We start from the raw sequence: 9,551 nt of genomic DNA, 5'->3' as shown, positions 1-9,551 counted from the left end.
GTGAGTCCATTAAGATGCTTTTTCAATTCCCTTTGCCTTTGTGCTCTGCTAAGGTGCAGAAGGACCTAGAAGTATGGAGAAGGGTCTGGTAGTTAGGAGGACTGGCAGGAGGGTGTGGAAGGCGGATGAAGCTCAGGGCTGGTGCTCATCCCCAAATGAGTTATAAATACAACTGCTCTTCCTTTTGGAATCACTAGTAATTTTTGTGTTTGATAAATCTTGCAGGATTACTGTCTCTTTGCATGGGTTTGAGGTCTGCAACTCATATCAGAGAAAAATACTCATACCAAATGATTTTCCTATGAAACTTTTATATCTTAGACAGTGAAGAGAACAATAGGTAATTTCGTAGCTATCAAATTTTGAAGTGAGGAGCAAAATTCACACTCACGATAAAAGGAAGAGGTACGCCTGGGTAGTTTAGTGGATGAGCATCTGTGTGTCTGCCTTCGACTCAGGCTGTGATCCTGGAGTTCCAAGGAGAGCCTGTTTATGCCTCTGCCTGTGTCTCTGCCTTCTCTCTGTGTCTCTCATGAATAAATAAATAAATAACATATTTGTTTTTAAAAAAGAAAGAATTAGAAAAGTGAAAACAAATGGTATGTTTCCGTAAGTCACTATAAAGTATTGGAATAAATGAGAAAGACTGATACAAAATAACAACTGAAATGATGACAGATAAGGGCTCGATAACTTACTGCATGTGCTATCATGGGCACATTTGGAAGTCATAGTTAGCACCAAGGGTCCCTGAGGGTAGCCACCTGGACACACTCTCCCAGGCCTTCCCCAGGCACCAGGGTCCTATTCACTATCCCATGGGATAGACCTGTGTGGGATCTGCAGCCACAGGTAAGTGGGATTGATGGGCTGTAGATGGGAGAAGCTCCCAGCATCCTAGGAGCCCTTCACCCCAGGAAGGTAGTAGAGCAGGAGCAGCCCCCTCACCTCCATGGGTTTGAATGGTCCTGCATGAATCAGGGTGGAGCTTCCTCTGGGCTATGCTTGGATCTGAGAGGACATGGTGATGCAGGCTGACCAGGTGCTATGGAGATCACTGTGTCCCCTGTGCTGTGTCCTGTCAGATCACTGTTGTCTTTCACAGGGTAGCAGGGAACCAAAACTGGGAGCTCGGGGGCTCTACACAGGTTGGGGCATCTGACACATGGCTCAGGGTGGCTTCTCATCTGCTTCCTATCATTCCACGTTCCTCATCACTGAGAGACTGTGCACAACTTCAGCCCCAATCTTCCCTAGTGATTAAGGGGAATATTCTTGGAGATAACATGACTCTAGTGACTTATTTGTTGAGTCATTTGTGCAACTATCAGCTGTCTTCATAAAAGAGATCATCCTGTAGTTCTCACAGGATGAGTGGTGCTCCTTTCACTGATTTGCTAGAGTGAGAAAATGAGTTTAGGCCATGTCGTCTATTTTAAAATATATTTTAAACTATTTTTTAAGCAAAGACTTAGACACAGTGGATGGCAGAAACAGCTCCATCTGTATCACAGCACTGGAAGGAGGGTCAGGAGACAGGGATATGATGACTACCACCTGTGCCCACATCATAGGAACAAAAGAAGAGCCATTGCCCTTCCTCAATACCCCTTACCCTATCATTTTCCCCTAAAAGAAACTCTTTATGCAACCAGTGAGGAGGTGAATAGAGGACCCAGGACAAGGTGGAGAAGCCCTGAGCTCTGCTTGCTGAGGCCTGATTGTCGGCATGGAGACAGTCACTTCCCAGTGTCCTATCCTTTGCCCAGGAAACACTGCAGTTTGAGTTCAGGAAGCAAATTATTTTTGTTGTAGGATCACCTTGTCCATCTATCTTTCTATGAAAATGAGGTCTGGGCAGTTTCTTCCATGATGTAGTGGAGGACAAAATATGAGGCCTGTGGGATTCAGAGTTCAGGACTCTTGTGGCTTCTGGGGACCCAGGTGCAGGAAAGTCACCCACAGTGAGGGCCCTGCTTGCTCTAGTGTGCAGGGGCCGGTGATAGATTTTCCTGGTCTACCCAACCCAGACCCTCTCAGGAGCAGCCCACTCGCGCCCCCTGCTGGCCTCAGACACCAATTGTCTTACAAATTAGGTGATGCACTTGGTTTGTATTACAATGAAACCTAATTTTAAAAACTTTATAAATACACAAAATGATGGTGTCCTGTTGTTTTTCGCTGGAAAAAATATTGGACGTGTATTATTATGGTTGTTTTATATCTGAAGGAAATGTTTCTGACTTTATCACTTAATTTTGTTGCGTCTCTAATAAAAAATGACTGAATCCTGCTTTTTATGGACCCTTTCATCCCAAAACATTCATATTTTACTCAACTTTAAGACTCAAATATTAAATATAATCAATTCAGACCCATTGCATCCCCATCTCTGCATGGATGGTCAACATTTAGTGTCTCCTCGAAGTCAGGAATCTGGTCATGGCCTGCCAATAAGACAGGATCGTATTTGTACACACACGTGGTGGAAAATGTTTCTGTCCTCTCCTTCATCTGGGTCTCTCACTGCATGCAGCACCACTATAAGAGTACCCACCAGTGGTAATCAGCCTTGGCCTCAGGCTAGGGAACCAGAGAAGGTCAGGGGAGTTTTACATCCAAGGAGGGAAACTGAAAGCTTGGTAGGGATCCAGAAGTGTTTATTGCTTGTATCCTAAGTCAATGCCCTGGGGACTTGACTAGGGTTCTGCTGAAACCAGTAAGGATACTGACATTGGTGACTGTGCCAGTGTTCGAGGCACAGGTGAGAGTGTTCCTCCTGGGGGCACTGTTAGTGAGGATTCCTGAATCACCACAGCCTGACAACTGGTCCCTGAAATGAGAATAGATGCATATTAGGAATGAAGAATAAAGGTAGAGGGATCCCTCCAATGTCTAGCCTCTGAAATCTCCATGACCCCGGGCAATAGGGGAGGAGGTGAGTGAGAGGAGAGGAGTCTACATCATGGTGTGGACTTTCCAAAGGTCCCCTGGCCTTACAGCTGGTGCTGGCCTCTGGCCTGTGTTCTTTATCTCCTCCTGAGTTCAGGTTAAGGGCCTGTGTGGTGGTGTATTATGCAAATTCGAGCCCACAATGCCATTTGATTCTGGGTCTTTGGCCCAACCTGCAGCTTCCCTCCCAGAAGGAGGTCTGTGGTGGTCAAAGGCTCTGGGTTTGTTCCTTGGAGACTGATTCCACACAAACCTTAAGATGATTTGTTCCAACTCTCTGAAGAAAGTCCATGGTATTTTGATAGAGATTGCATTAAATGTGTAAATTGCCCTGGGTAGCATTGACATTTTCACAATACTAATTCTTCCAATCCATGAGAATGGAATATTTTTCCATCTCTTTGTGTCTTCCTCCATTTCTTTCAGAAGTGTTCTGTAGTTTTTAGGGTACAGATCCTTTACCTCCTTGGTTAGGTTTATTCCTAGGTATCTTATGCTTTTGGGTGCAATTGTAAATGGGATTGACTCCTTAATTTCTCTTTCGTCAGTCTCATTGTTAGTGTCTAGAGATGCCACTGACTTCTGGGCATTGATTTTGTATCCTGCCACACTGCCAAATTGCTGTATGAGTTCTAGCAATCTTGGGGTGGAGGCTTTTGGGATTTCTATGTATAGTATCATGTTATCTGCGAAGAGAGAGAATTTGACTTCTTCTTGGCCAATTTGAATGCCTTTTTAAAAAAATAAATATATTTATTTTTTAATAATAAATTTATTTATTATTGGTGTTCAATTTGCCAACATACAGAATAACACCCAGTGCTCATCCCGTCAAGTGCCCCCCTCAGTGCCCATCACCCATTCACCACCACCCACCGATCCCTCCCCTTCCACTACCCCTAGTTATAAATTTATTTTTTATTGGTGTTCATTTGCCAACATATAGCATAACATCCAGTGCTCATCCCATCAAGTGCCCACCTCAGTGCCTGTCACCCAGTCACCCCCACCCCCCGCCCTCCTCCCCTTCCACCACCCCTAGTTCGTTTCCCAGAGTTAAGAGTCTCTCATGTTCTGTCTCCCTCCCTGATATTTCCCATTCATTTTTTTCTCCTTTCCCCTTTATTCTCTTTCACTAATTTTTATATTCCCCAAATGAAAGAGAACATATGTTTGTCCTTCTCCGATTGACTTATTTCACTCAGCATAATACCCTCCAGTTCCATCCACGTTGAAGCAAATGGTGGGTATTTGTCGTTTCTAATAGCTGAGTAATATTCCATTGTATGCATAGACCACAGCTTCTTTATCCATTCATCTTTCGATGGACACCGAGGCTCCTTCCACAGTTTGGCTATTGTGGACATTGCTGCTAGAAACATCGGGGTGCAGGTGTCCCGGCGTTTCACTGCATCTGTATCTTTGGGGTAAATTCCCAACAGTGCAATTGCAGGGTCGTAGAGCAGGTCTATTTTTAACTCTTTGAGGAACCTCCACACAGTTTTCCAGTGTGGCTGCACCAGTTCACATTCCCACCAACAGTGTAAGAGGGTTCCCCTTTCTCCACATCCTTTCCAACATTTGTGCTTTCCTGCTTTGTTAATTTTCCCCATTCTCACTGGTGTGAGGTGGGATCTCATTGTGGTTGTGATTTGTATTTCCCTGATGGCAAGTGATGCGGAGCATTTTCTCATGTGCGTGTTGGCCATGTCTATGTCTTCCTCTGTGAGATTTCTGGTCATGTCTTTGGCCCATTTCATGATGGGATTGTTTGTTTCTTTGGTGTTGAGTTTAATAAGTTCTTTATAGATCTTGGAAACTAGCCCTTTATCTGATACGTCATTTGCAAATATCTTCTCCCATTCTGCAGGTTGTCTTTGAGTTTTGTTGACTGTATCCTTTGCTGTGCAAAAGCTTCTTATCTTGACGAAGTCCCAATTTTCATTTTTGCTTTTGTTTCTCCTGCCTTCATGAATGTATCTTGCAAGAAGTTACTGTGGCCGAGTTCAAAAAGGGTGTTGCCTGTGTTCTCCTCTAGGATTTTGATGGAATCTTGTCTCACATTTAGATCTTTCATCCATTTTGAGTTTATCTTTGTGTATGGTGAAAGAGAGTGGTCTAGTTTCATTCTTCTGCATGTGGATGTCCAATTTTCCGAGCACCATTTATTGAAGAGACTGTCTTTTTTCCAGTGGATAGTCTTTCCTCCTTTGTTGAATATTAGTTAACCATAAAGTTGAGCGTCCACTTCTGGATTCTGGATTCTGTTCCATTCATCTATGTGTCTGTTTTTGTGCCGGTACCACACTGTCTTGATGACCACAGCTTTGTAGTACAACCTAAAATCTGGCATTATGATGGCCCCAGATATGGTTTTCTTTTTTAAAATTCCCCTGGCTGTTCGGGGTCTTTTCTGATTCTACACAAATCTTAAAATAATTTGTTCCAACTCTCTGAAGAAAGTCCATGGTATTTTGATAGGGATTGCATTAAATGTGTCGATTGCCCTGGGTAACATAGACATTTTCACAATATTAATTCTGCCAATCCATGAGCATGGAATATTTTTCCATCTCTTTGTGTCTTCCTCAACTTCTTTCAGAAGTGTTCTGTAATATTTAGGGTATAGATCCTTTACCTCTTTGGTTAGGTTTATTCCTAGGTATCTTATGCTTTTGAGTGCAATTGTAAATGGGATTGACTCCTTAATTTCTCTTTCTTCAGTCTCATTGTTAGTGTCTAGAAATGCCACTGACTTCTGGGCATTGATTTTGTATCCTGCCACGCTACCAAATTGCTGTATGAGTTCTAGCAATCTTGGGGTGGAGGCTTTTGGGTTTTCTATATACAGTATCATGTCATCAGCAAAGAGGGAGAGTTTGACTTCTTGTTTGCCAATTTGAATGCTTTTTATTTCTTTTTGTTGCCTGATTGCTGAGGCTAGGACTTCCAGTACTATGTTGACTAGAGTGGTGAAAGTGGACATCCCTGTCTTGTTCCTGATCTTAGGGGAGAGGCTCCCAGTGCTTCCCCATTGAGAATTATATTTGCTGTGGGGTTTTCGTAGATGGCTTTTAAGATGTTGAGGAATGTTCCCTCTATCCCTGCTCTCTGAAGAGTTTTGATCAGGAATGGATGTTGTATTTTGTCAAATCCTTTTTTTGTATCTATTGAGAGGATCATATGGTTCTTGTTTTTTCTCTTGCTGCTATGATGAATCACATTGATTGTTTTACGAGTGTTAACCAGCTTTGTGTCCCGGGGATAAATCCTACTTGGTCATGGTGAATAATCTTCTTAATGTACTATTGGATCCTATTGGCTAGTATCTTGTTGAGAATTTTTGCATCCATGTTCATCAGGGATATTGGTCTGTAATTCTCCTTTTTGGTGGGGTCTTTGTCTGGTTTTGTAATTAGGGTGATGCTGGCCTCATAGAATGAATTTGGAAGTACTCCATGTCTTTCTATCTTTCAAACAGCTTTAGTAGAATAGGTATGGTTTCTTCTTTAAACGTTTGGTAGAATTCCCCAGGGAAGCCATCTGGCTCTGGACTTTTGTGTCTTGGGAGATTTTTGATGACTGCTTCAATTTTCTCCCAGGTTATTTGCCTGTTCAGGTTTTCTATTTCTTCCTGTTCCAGTTTTGGTAGTTTGTGGTTTTCCAGAAATGCATCCATTTCTTCTAGATTGCCTAATTTATTGGTGTATAGCTGCTCATAATAAGTTTTTAAAATCGTTTGTATTTCCTTGGTGTTGGTAGTGATCTCTCCTTTCTCATTCATGATTTTATTAATTTGAATCTTTTCTTTATTATTTTTAATAAGGCTGGCTAATGGTTTATCTATCTTATTAAATCTTTCAAAGAACCAACTCCTGGGTTTGTTGATCAGTTCCACAGTTCTTCTGGTCTCTCTTTCGTTGAGTTCTGCTGAAATCTTTATTAACTCTCTTCTTCTGCTGGGTGTAGGATCTATTTGCTGTTTTTCTCCAGCTCCTTAGGTGCAAGGTTCCCTTTAGTATTTGAGTTCTTTCCAGTTTTTGGATGGATGCTTGTATTGCGATGTATTTCCTCATCAGGACTACTTTTGCTGTATCCCAAAGATTTTGAATGGTTGTATCTTCATTCTCATTTTTACATGAGAATGAGTTTGATTCTTTTCTAATTTCCTGGTTGACCCTTTCATCTTTTAGCAGGATGGTCCTTGACCTCCACGTGTTTGAAATCCTTCCAAAATTCTTCTTGTGATTTAGTTCTAATTTCAAAACATTATGGTCTGAAAATATGCAGGGGATGATCTCAATCTTTTGGTATTGGTTAAGACCTGATTTGTGACCCAGTATTTGGTCTATTCTGGAGAAAGTTTCATGTGCACGTGAGAAGAATATGTATTCAGTTGTGTTTGGATGTAAAGTTCTTAAATATCTGTGTAATCCATCTGGTCCAGTGTAACATTTAAAGCTCTTGTTTCTTTGGAAATGTGCTTAGAAGACCTGCTGATTGTAGAAAGCGCTACATTCGAGTCACTGAGTATAGTGTATTATTATCTAAGTATGTCTTAACTTTGGTTATTAATTGATTGATATACTTGGCAGCTCCCACATTCAGGGCATAAATATTGATGATTGTTAGGTCCTTTTATTGGATAGATCCTTTAAGTATGATATAGTGTCCCTATATGATACTATTGAAAGATATGAATTTACTGTCATCATGATACCTATTCAGTCCCTGTTTTTGTGGATTGTTCCCTTGGACTTCCTCTTCCCTTACAGAGTACCCCTTAATATTTATTGGAGAACTGGTTTGGTGGTCACATATTCTTTCTTTGCTGGATAAAGTATTCTTGGCTGCATGTTCTTCTCATTTAGACCCCTGAATATATCCTGCCAGCCCTTTCTGGCCTGCCAGGTCTCTGTGGAGAGGTCTGCTGTTAATCTAATATTTCTCTCTATAAAAGTTAGAGATTTCTTGTCTCTTGCTGCTTTAAGGATCCTCTCTTTATCTTTGGAATTTGCAGGTTTCACTATTAATTGTCGAGGTGTTGAGCGGTTTTTATTGATTTTAAGGTTGGATTTCTCTATTTCCTGGATCTGAATGCCTGTTTCGGTTCCCTGGTTAGGAAAGTTCTCAGCTGTAATTTGTTCAAATACAGTTTCTGGACCTTTGTCCCTTTCGTCGCTCTTGGGAACCCCAATTAAACGTAGATTTTTCTTCCTCAAGCTGTCATGTATTTCCCTTAATCTATCCTCATGATCTTTTAATTGTTTTTCTCTTTTTTCCTCAGTCCCTCCTTGCCATCAACTTGTCTTCTATGTCTCTCACTCTTTCTTCTATCTCATTAATCCTCATCGTTAGGACTTCTAGTTTGGACATCGTCTCACTTAATTGATTTTTAATTTATGCCTGATTAGATCTAAATTCTGCAGTCATGAAGTCTCTTGAATCCTTTATGCTTTTTTCTAGAGCCACCAGTAGCTGTATTATAGTGCTTCTGAATTGGCTTTCTGACACTGAATTGTAATCCAAATTTTGTAACTCTGTGTGAGAGAGGACTGTGTCTGATTCTTTCTTTTGAGGTGAGGTTTTCCTTCTAGTCATTTTGCTCAGTGCAGAGTGGCCAAAACCAAGCTGGACTGGGAAAAGGAGAAAAATAGAGAAGAGAAAGAAGAAAAGAAAAAAAAGAAGAAGAAGAAAAGAGAAAAGAAAAAAAGGAGGGGAAGCAAACAGAAAGCAAAAAACAAGGGGATGTATCCTCTGATTCTATATACTGTAAATCCCTGGACTTCGGCTGGAACTTTCCAGTGCAGCTTGGTCTATAATTTGTTTTTCCCCTGTTGGTCTAGCTGGTCTTATGGGGGCAGGGGTCTGCTGTGTGGCCTTAGCCGGGCTCCTTGGGGCCCCTCCCCTTCGGATGCTTTTTGTTTCTTTATTTCTTTTTTCCTGTCTTCCTAACTTGATAGAAGTGTGAACTCTTCTCACTGTTAGCATTCCAGGTGTTCTCTCTTTAAATCTCAGGCTGAATTCATAGGTTTTCAGGATGATTTGAAAGTTATCTAGGTAATTTGGTGGGGACAGGTGACTTGGGGACCCTTCTCTTCTGTCTTCTTGCCCCCTCCCCTCTACTCTTGAGTTTGTTTAGAGTTTTCTTTTCAGTTTCATCTATTATCTTTTTCAGTTTTACAATTTCCATTTGTTTTGATAACTTCTATTTCAAATCTGCATTTCTATCTTTTCCATTTGTTCAAAGAGTGTTTGTAGTAGCTCACCAAATGCATCTTATGTTTTGTTTCCTAAAATAACTCTCCTGCAAATTAAACGACCGAGTCAGCCTAGTGTTAATGTCAGTAGATTTTTCTCACTCATGTTTCATTTTTCTGGTTCTTCACATGACAAGTGATCTTTTTTTACTGGATCCTGGATATTTGGGATATTATACTGTGAGATGGTGGATCCCCAGGTATCTTCCTTCAACCACTCAGTCCTCCCATTGAGCTGCAGCAGGAGTTCATGTGTTGTATGTCAGTTACCAAGTGGCCCCAGAGAAAGTAGAGTGCTTTCTCCCACTGGTCTGTCCTGCTGACTCCCTGCTTGGGAAA

At 41.4% G+C, this 9,551-nt stretch overlaps 1 protein-coding gene and 1 gene segment (V, D, J or C); both read right to left on the bottom strand.

The window, feature by feature from the left end:
• Positions 1–9,551, bottom strand: part of LOC119869150 (immunoglobulin lambda-1 light chain-like) — a 1,083,218-nt gene that overhangs the window by 549,506 nt on the left and 524,161 nt on the right. The window lies entirely within an intron of this gene.
• LOC119866215 overlaps positions 1–9,551 on the bottom strand; it is a 743,285-nt gene that overhangs the window by 508,522 nt on the left and 225,212 nt on the right.

The sequence above is a fragment of the Canis lupus genome, chromosome 26 (assembly GCF_011100685.1).
Source record: "Canis lupus familiaris isolate Mischka breed German Shepherd chromosome 26, alternate assembly UU_Cfam_GSD_1.0, whole genome shotgun sequence".
NCBI lineage: Eukaryota > Metazoa > Chordata > Mammalia > Carnivora > Canidae > Canis > Canis lupus.
Note: the sequence above shows the minus strand (reverse complement) of the source record. Positions and strands in the feature narration are given on the sequence as shown.